Source organism: Lemur catta, chromosome 7, assembly GCF_020740605.2.
Source record: "Lemur catta isolate mLemCat1 chromosome 7, mLemCat1.pri, whole genome shotgun sequence".
In the NCBI taxonomy this organism is placed as follows: domain Eukaryota; kingdom Metazoa; phylum Chordata; class Mammalia; order Primates; family Lemuridae; genus Lemur; species Lemur catta.
The window spans coordinates 105,975,112-105,986,217 of NC_059134.1; the positions used below are offsets into that span (position 1 = coordinate 105,975,112).

The 11,106-nt window shown below is 58.7% G+C and overlaps 1 pseudogene; it reads right to left on the minus strand.

The window, feature by feature from the left end:
• Window positions 1–9,407: 9,407 nt before the first annotated feature.
• On the minus strand, window positions 9,408–10,885 carry LOC123642178 (annotated as a pseudogene).
• Window positions 10,886–11,106: the final 221 nt, after the last annotated feature.

The window sequence follows — 11,106 nt, forward strand, 5'->3', positions numbered from 1 at the left end:
GCATTGTGCTGAGTGAAGCCAACCTCACATGGGTGCTCACACATTCCATGTAAAAACATTTTTAAGATGACAAAATTATATAATAGCAATAGCAGACAGCTCAGAGGTTGTTAGGAGTTGGGGACGGCAGGGGTAAGGAGTGTCTGTAAGTGAGGTGGCCTGAGAGAGGTGGTGTTGGGGACGGAAGGCAGGAATTGACACACACTATAAAATGGCACAGACGCTCAGGCACCCAGGGCAATGGAGTGTCACCAGGGGAGACACACAGGTCAGTGGATGCAGCTCACCCACAGACCCCCACGAACGTGGCCACGCATGTTTTACAAGGACGCAAAAGCAGCTCAGTGAAGAAAGAGTAGTTTTTCCAACTAATTGTCGTGGAGCAAATGGCTATTCATAGGTTTCCTTAAAAAAACAGCCCTAGAACAAAACCTTATGCCTGACATAAAAATTAATTAAAATTAGATCAAAAACTAAAAATTAGATCTGAAACTTTTAGAAGAAAACAGGAGAAAACGCCAGGACCTGGATCTTGGCAAAGAATTCTTAGCTATAACATCAAAAGCATGATTCCTAACATTTGAAGAAATCCATGCATTAGACCTCATTGCAATTAAAAACTTTCAGTCTGCGGAAGACCCTTTGCAGAGGAGGGAAAAGATAAGCTGTGGGCTGGGAGGAAATATTTACAAAACACATGTCGGACAAGGGACTCATATCTAGAGTATGAAAAGAACTGTCCCAACTGGACAGTAAACAGGCAAACAGGCCAATTAAGTGGGGCACGAGGACACGGAGACGTGACCCACAGGACGTGGGAAAGGCGGGTGGCACAGGAAGGGTACTGGCCGTGCACGGCCGTTAGGGAGACGCAAGCAGGCACAGCACACGGTCTCTGCTGCCTCTCAGGGCAGTTAAAACAAAAAATAATGACAATACCAAAAGCTGGCAAGGACACGGGAAAACTGCATATGACATAAGCAGCTTGTGGGAATGTAAAATCGTCCATCACTCTGCAAAATGCTGTGACAGTTTCTTAAAACAGCCCACCACACACGCAGGGTCTGACGCAGCCGTAGCCCCCGCGCTCCCCAGACAAAGGCAGACACGTGCGTGACTGTCCCCAGAAGCTTTATCTGCAACAGTCAAAAGCTGGAAATGACTAAAATACCCTTCGGTAGGTGAGTGACAAACTGTGGTCCACCCAGACCACGGACAAGGAACAAGCTCAAAGGGCCACACACATTGTCCAAAGTCTAAAACATCTCCAAAATGACAAAAGTCTGGCAACAGCAGGCAGGTCAGAGGTTGCCAGGAGTGGGGGACGGCAGGGGTGAGGGGTGTCTGTAAGTGGGGTGCATGAGAGAGATGGTTTTGGGGCGGAATGCACGAGCTCACACACGCTGTGAAACGTTGCAGACCCAGAGGCAGCCACGGCAGCGGGACAGCCTGGTGGCTCAGAGGCCACACTGTGCTCCGTGAGCTGAAGCCACCGGGGAAAACTGGTTGAAGTGTGTGTGGGAAATCTCTGGACCACTTTTCAAACTTGCCGTGAATCCGTGAGGGTTTCAAAATGGAACCTGTAAAGTGTCATGAGCTTGGAAGAGCCCGTGTGGCCCGTGCCGCCTTGCGTGCCAGAGGGGAAGGAAACGGCGCGTGCGTGTAGCCAAGTTGTCTCTGCAGACAGAAGCCCAGACAGGAGACACCAGAACTAATGAGACTGGGAGGCGAGAACGGGAGGTTTTGACTTCTGGAGCCATTGAAAGTTTTACATTTTCAAGAGAAGTAAATAAAATGAGCAAGTATGAAGAACAACTGAAATGGAATCCAAACAGAAAGACGTGGCCCTCTGTGCGTTCACAGTGAGCAAGTGCGAGTGGGTGGACACTGCCCCAGTGGGACCGGGCCCTCAGGGCCCCGAGGACGGAGGACCGGGCTGGGGGCCCGGCCGGTGCCAGGGAACCGCTCGCTGGCATTTGCTGCCGGGGTGACTGACGCCCTGCCGCCCCCGCAGCCCCCAGGCCCGGTGCCAGCCCCCCAGGCCAGCTCTGCCCCTGCGGCAGCCCCCAGGCCCGCGACCAGGCCGGGCCCATCTGCCCCCACAGGAAGCTGCCGGCACCTCCCGCTGTCCCCGGCAGGCTCCTCTGGGGAGAGATAAGCCCCGGCTCAGCCAAGGTGGGTGGGAATCAGAATTACTCCCTTAATTGGTATTTTCCAGTTGAGAGAACATTCTATACCTTTTTCGCTTGTGCCATTTAATTACCAAATGTTTTCATTTTGGGGAAGACCTAAAATTGCAGAGATCTTTGGGATTTAGTGAAGGAATGCGAGGACCAATTTTGCCTAATTACGAAACGTCTCGGTGGTCACTGTGACGGGTCCCAGAGTAGGCGCTGGGGACCCCTGGGCCTCCCGGGTGGTGGGGGGCCGGGGGCTGTGACGCAGATGTTTACCTGATGTCTTGGCCGGAATCTGGTTTACGTTGGGAAATCAGACTGTTTACAGGATCCCACAGCTGTCTCTTCCTCCCACCCTTTCATGTGGCTGTAACGCTCCGCAGGTCCCTCCCAGGTCCCCGTGGGGGCATCTGCGACACCAGGCCGGCCACGCCACCGGGACGCCCCGCGAGGGGGACGCGTGCACTCGGGGCTCGGCCAGCAGGGTGGGCGGCCGGGGTCTGGGTGGGCAGTGGAGACGGGGAGGGCTGGGGACCCCAGGCGGGGAGGTGGGCCGGCGGCCGGGCCCGGGCCCCCGTGCAGGGCCCTCCTCCATGTCAGAACCAGAGCAGGGCCAGGGGACCCGTCCTCTGGCAAGTTCAGGGAGCAGAGGCTGACAGTGGACACTGGGACCTGTGATTGTCCCCAGGTGCTGAGAGGCCCGTGGCCACAGGGGACCACGTGCCCCGAGAGACAGCAGCTGCAGAGGAGAGGCCGAGGGGCGCTTCAGGGAGAGCCCCTGGGGCCCCCCCGCCGCTGCTGCGGCCTTGCCTGAGCCTGGGCAGGCTCCACCCCCGGGGTCTCCTCGGGGGCAGCATCAGGACTCACCTGATGTCCAGCCCAGGGGCCCGGGGGTCACGTGGCACCGTCCCCTCTCTCCACCCCCACGTGGAGCAGCACCCAGGCAGGCCCCGTGTGGGGGACGTCCCTATGTTTCTGTGGTGACACCCCCTCCCCTGAGTCCCTCCCTCAAGCAGGCACCTGCCTGCCTCTCGCTGCCTCTGCGGGACCCGGGCCTGAGCCTCCCGGGGCTGCCGCTGTCCTTCCCCCGCCTGCACAGCGGGACCACGGCGCCTGCCCCGCACAGTGTGTTTCCCGGCCGCGGTTGCAGGTAGCCTCAGCCACAGGCCGAGTTCTGGGGACAGGACAGGACTGGGAACACTTTGTCAAACGTCCTGGTGGGCTGGCTCTTCCTGCCTCCTTCCTTCCTTCCTTCCTTCCTCACTTCTTTCCTTCCTTCGTTTTTGTGGTAAGATATGAATAAGATGAAATTCACCATCTCGGCCTCTGTTGTGTGCACGGCTCGTTGGCATTAAGTGCACTCATGTTGCTGCACAGCCATCACCACCCCCCAGCTCTAGAACCTTCCATCGTCCCAAACTCAAACTCTGTCCCCAGTAACCACCACCTGCTGGGGTCGCTGTCCCCAGCCCGGGGCACCCACCATTCCACTTTCGTGTCTGTGGATCTGACGGCTCTAGAGGCATCACACGAGTGGAGTCGCAGTGTTTGTTCTTTCGTGTCCGGCTCATCTCACTGGACACAGTGTCCCCAGGGTCCCCACACGTGGCAGCCTGTGTCGGGGTTTCTCTCTGGTTTGAGGCTGAACAACTTTCCACTGTGCGTATGGGCCACGGACCCTCACTCTCTCACCTGCTGACGGGCACTGGGGTCAGTGCCACCTTCTGGCTACTGTGACAGTGCCACCATGGACACGGGGGCTCACCTGCCACTGTTCGTGTCACTACGTGTTTTTGAATCAAGGATTTCAATGGCTGAACGACATGCCCTCCCCGGGCTGTGCCTTTTGGGTTGTGCTTTGGGGAATCTTAACCAGCATCCCGGACACGGGTGACACTGCGTCCGTGGAACTGCCCCCGCAGGGCACAGGCGTGGCCGAGGGCTCCTGGTGGGCCTGGCCAGGCTGTTTCCAGCAACGTCCCCGCCGTCCCTCAGGCCAGCCCTGCTCAGCATTCTGAGCCAGAGAGCAGGGACCGAGGTAGCTCTCCCGGATCACCGCCACCTCGCGAGACAAAGCGGCTGTCATCTGAGTTTCCCTCGTGTGTCCTCAACTATGTAGTGGGACACTTTTCACAGGGTGTCATCATTTTATTGTGCCCATGTTTGACTTAGGTCTACTGAGGTTTTAGCTTGTGCTTCGTTTTTAAGCATTGTAGTTGTTAATGGTGTGAACTCTGTCACTGTATTTAACAGGTGTTTTGCCCCAGCTTGGATTGTTGACTGTAAGTTTATTTTCTGTTATTGTAAAAGGCTTTGTTTGTTTTTCTTAAGTACAGAAGGACTCATGCTCAGGGTGGAAACACAAACAGTGCTTCAGTGTATAAAGTAGAAGGGGAAGGTCCCGTGTCTCTTCTCGCCGGGGGTGTGGGCAGGGCAAGGACAGCACGCGTGTGCGCCGCGGGGTGCTGGAGCCGACAGCCACGAGCATTCCCAGAGTGGCCCCGTGGGACCCCCCAGGTCCTCATGGCTGGAGAGGAGACGTCTTCGTTGCCACAGAGAGTGACGCTGCCCGTGGGGCCCTCCGTTCCCAGTGGGCGTGGAAGGGCTTGTAGGACTCGGCTGACCAGGACGTGCGTGCCCGGGACCGCGGCTACTGGGGAACGAGTCTTGGTTCTAGGACACCAGCGTCTGTACAGCAGATGACGGTCGTGAGGATGAGGATTAGCTGCAGAGTGGCGAGGGCGGCTGGGCCCTGGTTCTGCAGGAGGCGGCACAGCGGGTGGCAGTCCCTGAGCTTTCCCTTCCCCTGGGAGCCGCTCCCAGCCGCGCACTGGCAGAGCGGGGCCTTCAGACCCCAGCCCACCATGCCACCCGCAGGGCTGCAGTGTCCTGGCCAGCCTTGGGAGTAGGGGACGCCTGAGACCGGGACGTTGGCAGGACACCCGAGTTTCCTACTCAGCCCACGTTAGGTTGTGGGTGGCAGACTTGCTGGTGTCGGGACGGGCAGGCAGCCACGGGCCCAGCGCCTTGCGCCCCCGAGCTGTGGGTGCCAGACACCAGTCCCGGCCCTCTCAGATGCTGGCTGTTTGCGTAGCTGGTCACAGACAAGCGAGTGGTGGGGGCGACCACAGCATAGCTCCCTGCAGCTGCCGTCCCTGGGGCAGGGGAGATGTTTTGCTCTTCGCGGCAATGTTTGTTTTCTACAGTGTTTGCCACTTGCTACAGTGTTTGCTACTTGCTACCGGCGTTCGCTGCCTGCTACTGTGTTCGCCAAGTGCTACAGTGTGTGCTGTTTGCGTGTTTGCTCCTGGCTCCTGGATTGCTGGCCATGCAAGCGTCATCTGGGCCCAAGGTCATTGTGCGTCCCCACCCCTGCCAGGGGACTTGAGGGCAAAGGGAATGCCCTCAAAGGCTGTGCCCGTGCTGAGGTTCCAGCTGCGTCACAGTAGGCTGAGCACCTGCTCTGGGTCCCAGAAAGCGGAGCCCACGGGAGGAAAACTTTAAGGATCCGTCATTTTATTTTTAAATTTTATTTTCTCCTTTTGTAAAAAGCATCAGAATCACGACTGGACAGGATGTACAAGGCTCTTTGGGGTTCCAGATGGTTTCATCTGGACATCCTGGGAGCTGAGAGACGTGACTTCTTTGGAGCCTCCAGGGGTTTCAGTGGACCCCCAGGCACCTGGCCAGCTGGGGACCCCGCCTGGTGAGAGCCCGTGGACTTCTGCAGACTCCAGACCCGGAGGTCAGCTGGCCTCCCCTTGCCAGCCCGTCCTCCGCCATGTGCTTATCCTGCCACCAGGTGGCGCCGTCATACCCCAGCTATCTCCTGCCAGCCACTGGCGCAGGTAGGAGCCAGCCAGGTGCATAGGTCTGGTCCATGCCAGCCAGGTGCGCAGGTTCCTGTGGCTGCTCCCTACCGCGGAGGGCCTGCTATTACCATTGCAAGTTTACAGTTGAGAAAAGGAGGCTCAGAGGGCAGAAGTGATGGGGCAAAGGTGATGAGGACTGGAGTCCACCCAGGACACAGACACACAGAGGGGTGAGCAGAGGGAGTCTGGCGCGGAGACCTGGAGGAACAGACGTGCCCGTGGGGAGACAAAGACTAGAGAGGCAGCAGCCACCTCCCCGGGCCCAGGAGGGAGCCCTCACCGCCCAGGGGCCGGGGCCGTGGGGGCGCAGTCTAGGGATGGGGCGGAGACCCAGAGGAGGCGCAGGTCCCCAGACAGGTCGAGGAGTCAGCTCCCTGCTCCCGAGGCCCTGGTCCATCCCTGCCGGGTCCCTTTCTGGGGAGGCTCGATGCGCAGAGCATGTCACTAGCCCAGGGCCCTGCTACGGCCAGGAAAGGGTCATGGCACGGTGGGGGCTGCTCTGAGCCCCTGGGGAGGTGACCCAGTTCCAGGTTGTCCCCTGTCAGAACCCTGAGGTCCCTGCCCTTGGCCCCTGCAAAGCCACTTCCTCCCCAACCCTTGTCCACGGACTCCAAACTTGCTGCCACCAGGGGGCGGCCAAGGACTTCTCAGCGGCATTTCTGTGGCTCTCCGGGTCCTTCCCTAGCCCTGGTGGGGTCCCAATGACCTCCCTGCAGCCCTGGGGCCCACCAGCCCACAAGGAGGGTGCCTTGCTCCTGGGAGCGAAGAGGAAGCGACGGGAGAGGCCACACTGAGAGCTCCAGGCCCAGGGAGCCCAGAGCAGCAGAGAAAATGAACGGTGCTTTAGCGGAGAGCCTGTGACATCACAGTGCAACTTCATTTTCACAGCCTGTGATCTGCAAAGCAGCTCTTTGAAGTAGTCACTACCGGCCCATCTTGCAAAGGAAAAGGCTGAGTGAGGGTCAGAGAGCATTGCCTGGCGTCACATGACCGGGGCGCTGGCACTGCCGCCCACGTTGCCGGCCTGGAGCCTGGACTTCGCGCTGTAGCTGTCCCGCAGCCCCCGGCGTCCTCAGGGCAGGTAGATGGGACCTCGCTGCAGCTCTGCATCCTGGCGGGATGCAGCGACTCCGCAGCCCAGGGAGGGGTGTTCAGGCTGAGGGAAAGCAGCGACAGGTGGAACAAGGCCCGTGCACACTCCCACCTGCAGAATTAAAAACACCTCAAAGGCCGGGCGCGGTGGCTCACGCCTGTAATCCTAGCCCTCTGGGAGGCCGAGGCGGGTGGATCGCTCAAGGTCAAGAGTTCGAGACCAGCCTGAGCGAGACCTCATCTCTACTAAAAATAGAAATAAAAATTATTTGGACAACTAAAAATATATATAGAAAAAAAATTAGCCGGGCATGGTGGCGCATGCCTGTAGTCCCAGCTACTCAGGAGGCTGAGGCAGGAGGATCGGTTAAGCCCAGGAGTTGGAGGTTGCTGTGAGCTAGGCTGATGCCACGGCACTCACTCTAGCCTGGGCAACAAAGTGAGACTCTGTCTCAAAAAAAAAAAAAAAAAAAAACACCTCAAAATAAAATATCCTCCACGAGAATGTGTGTGTGCCCACGGGCACCCGGGCACGCAGGATGGTGATGGGGTTACAGGTGCGGGGATCATCCAACCCAGGGTTACCTGGTTTATGCCCTGCTGGCCCACCCCGAATCACCGTTGCAGGTGTTCTGCGTGGCCCCAGGTCTGTGCTCTGCCCTCCCCGCCGGGACTGGCCTTCCGGACACATCACGTGGTCTCCTTGCTTCCAGCCTTCACATGGGATTCCACACGTGTCCCCTCAGCTCTCATCCCGCAGTCACCTGGGCTGACTGGAGGTTGCTGTGCAGCTCTGCGTGTGGGTGGGGGTGGGCCGTGCCCACAGCTGTGACCCACTCAGTTTCCCCTGCTGTGCCCGGCCTGTGGGCCAAGCCCAGGGTAGTGGTGGCTCCCTCTGGCTGCTGTGAGCTGTGATGTGTTTCCATGTTTCTCTAGCTCTGCCAGCCCAGCTGGGGTGCACTGCGTGTGCCCTGCAGTGTGCTAAAAAACAGGCCCTCTCTACATCCTGACAAGCAAGCTCTGACTCAGCCAGCCCTGAGAAATGACCCTGGTCCCTGTCCTGATTCTGGTCCCTGTCCTGATCCTGGGTCCTGTCCTAATCCTGGGTCCTGTCCTGATCCTGGTCCCTGTACTGATCCTGGGTCCTGCCCTGATCCTGGGTCCTGCCCTGTTCCTGGTCCCTGTCCTGATCCTGGGTCCTGCCCTGATCTTGGTCCCTGTCCTGATCCTGGGTCCTGTCCTGATCCTGGGTCCTGCCCTGATCTTGGTCCCTGTCCTGATCCTGGGTCCTGTCCTGATCCTGGGTCTGTGCCCTGATCCTGGTCCCTGTCCTGATCCTGGGTCCTGTCCTGATCCTGGGTCCTGCCCTGATCTTGATCCCGGTCCTGATCCTGGACCTGGTCCTGATTCTGGTCCCTGCCCTGATCCTGGGTCCTGCCCTGTTCCTGGTCCCTGTCCTGATCCTGGTCCCTGTACTGATCCTGGCTCCTGCCCTGATCCTGGGTCTCTGTCCTGATCCTGGTCTCTGCCCTGATCCTGGGTTCTATCCCAGTGCTGGGTCCCCTCCTTACCTTGAGTCTTATTCTGCCCACAGGTGCTGGCCCAGGGTGGGCTGCTTGTTCTCGAGTGTCTCTGTGGACTGTCTCTGTGTGCCTTCTGTGAGCATTTGCTGGGACTTCCAGAGCCAGGGCACGTCGGGGTGATGTCAGGATCAAGACGAGGCACGTGAGTGGTGCCCCCAACTCACGGCCACCTGCAGCCTCAGAACAGGACCTTATTTGGAAACAGGGTCTTTGTGGACGCGATCAAGCTAAGACGGGCTTGTGCTGACCCAGCACTGGCGTGGTTATAAGAGAAAGGAGGAGAGGTCTGAGACAGACACGCAGTGGGGACAGCCACTGAGGACAGGACAGAAACGGGGGTGATGCAGCCATGCGTAGGGGTCCCGGCACCCCCAGAAGCAGGAGGAGGCGCCGGAGGATCCTCCCACTGAGCGAGCGTGTTCTGCTGAGAACCTGATCTGGGACTTCTGTCTTCCAGAACTGGGACAGTACATTTCTGTTGTTCTAAGCTCCCCACTTTCTGGTCATTTGTCACAGTTTTCCTAGGAGATGAAAGCAGGGAGCAAAGATGAACGTGGCGGCAGAGCTGAGACCGCTGTTCCCATCACCTTCGCTGACACAGAAAGGGCGGGGGCTTCGTTGTTCCCAAGAGAGCATGCGAGGAAAGTCATGAACTAAAGAAAGAGTGCAAAACTGGGACACCACTGAGGTTATTTTAAGATTAAACAAACAAATAAGGCTTCCCTGGGAGAATGGCACAAACAGGAACCAGGAAGTGACCCTGTGCCAGCCTCATGCCTGACGCTGGGCCGGGGTATAAAGGGCCCAGGCTCAGGAGGCTCCACACCTGCACCTGCCTCTCACCTGCTCCTCCCACCTGCTCCTCCTCCACCCACCAGAACCATGGGCTGCTCTGGCTGTTCCGGGGGCTGCGGCTCCAGCTGTGGGGGCTGCGGCTCCAGCTGTGGGGGCTGTGGCTCCAGCTGCTGTGTCCCTGTCTGCTGCTGCAAGCCCGTGTGCTGCTGTGTGCCAGCCTGTTCCTGCTCCAGCTCTGGCAAAGGGGGCTGTGGGTCCTGTGGGGGCTCCAAGGGGGGCTGTGGGTCCTGTGGGGGCTCCAAGGGGAGCTGTGGGTCCTGTGGTGGCTCAAAGGGGGGCTGTGGGTCATCCTGCTGCCAGTCCAGCTGCTGCAAACCCTGCTGCTGCCAGTCTAGCTGCTGCAAACCCTGCTGCTCCCAGTCCAGCTGCTGCCAGTCCAGCTGTTGCAAACCCTGCTGCTCCCAGTCCAGCTGCTGTCAGTCCAGCTGCTGTAAACCCTGCTGCCTATCCAGCTGCTGTCAGTCCAGCTGCTGCAAACCCTGCTGCCAGTCTAGCTGCTGTCAGTCCAGCTGCTGCAAACCCTGCTGCTGCCAGTCTAGCTGCTGCCAACCCTGCTGCCCATCCAGCTGCTGTCAGTCCAGCTGCTGCAAACCCTGCTGTCAGTCCAGCTGCTGCAAACCCTGCTGCTCCCAGTCCAGCTGCTGTGTACCCATCTGCTGCCAGTGCAAGATCTGAGGCTCTGACCTCAGGTCTCAGGTGAGCACAGCATGTCCACATTCCCAGGAAGCCACCAGAGCTCCATGTCAGTTCTGGCTGTCCCACAGACCCAGGAGTAGTGTCCCCGAGTCCTGAGGAAGGTAATGGCCCCATCCAGTCCATGGCCCATCCCGTGGCTCTCTGTCCAGTCACCTCCCACAGGGACTGTCCTTCTCCCTCCTGGCACCCAACACTTTCCCAGCTCCCAGAGCCTTGAAGGCTCTGACAAGCCCCTTGCTGGGACCAGCTGGGCAGGGCTGTCCCTGTCCATGGCTTCCCCCTAGCCCCCATAGCTGGGACCAGACCTAAAGCAGCCCCAGGGGACAGCTGGGACTCCCTTGGATCTGCCCCCAACCCCATGAGTCTCTAAACCCCTCTCCTCCTCCTGGGGGGAGGTTGCCCTTGGGCCCTTGTGGGGCTTCTTCCCCTTAAGGTCCCACAGGACCTGAGACCCTTTAATAAACATGTCCCCACCCACAAGCCTCACTCGCACTGTGGTTCTTTTCCTATGGCTTTCATCTGATTAGGGAAATCTGTCCTTAGAGTCACTCATTCACGGTCTCCATCCACTGAGGTCATGTCCATTGAGCACCTGCTGCATCTCACGCATGCTGCTAAGCCCGCGGGGAAACAGAAGCCCTCGCCCTGGGGCTCGGGTCCCAGTAGAATATGACCACCCATAAAGGGAGAGAAAGAGTGGAAGAGACAATGACCTCATGGCATTGGGGTCCAGGGAAATGACAATCAGAAAGCTCAGCTTTTACTGTGAGCTCCCTAGCAGTCAGGGCAAAAAGGGAAAGAGAGGACACATAGGCTTTGTCGCCTGGAAGA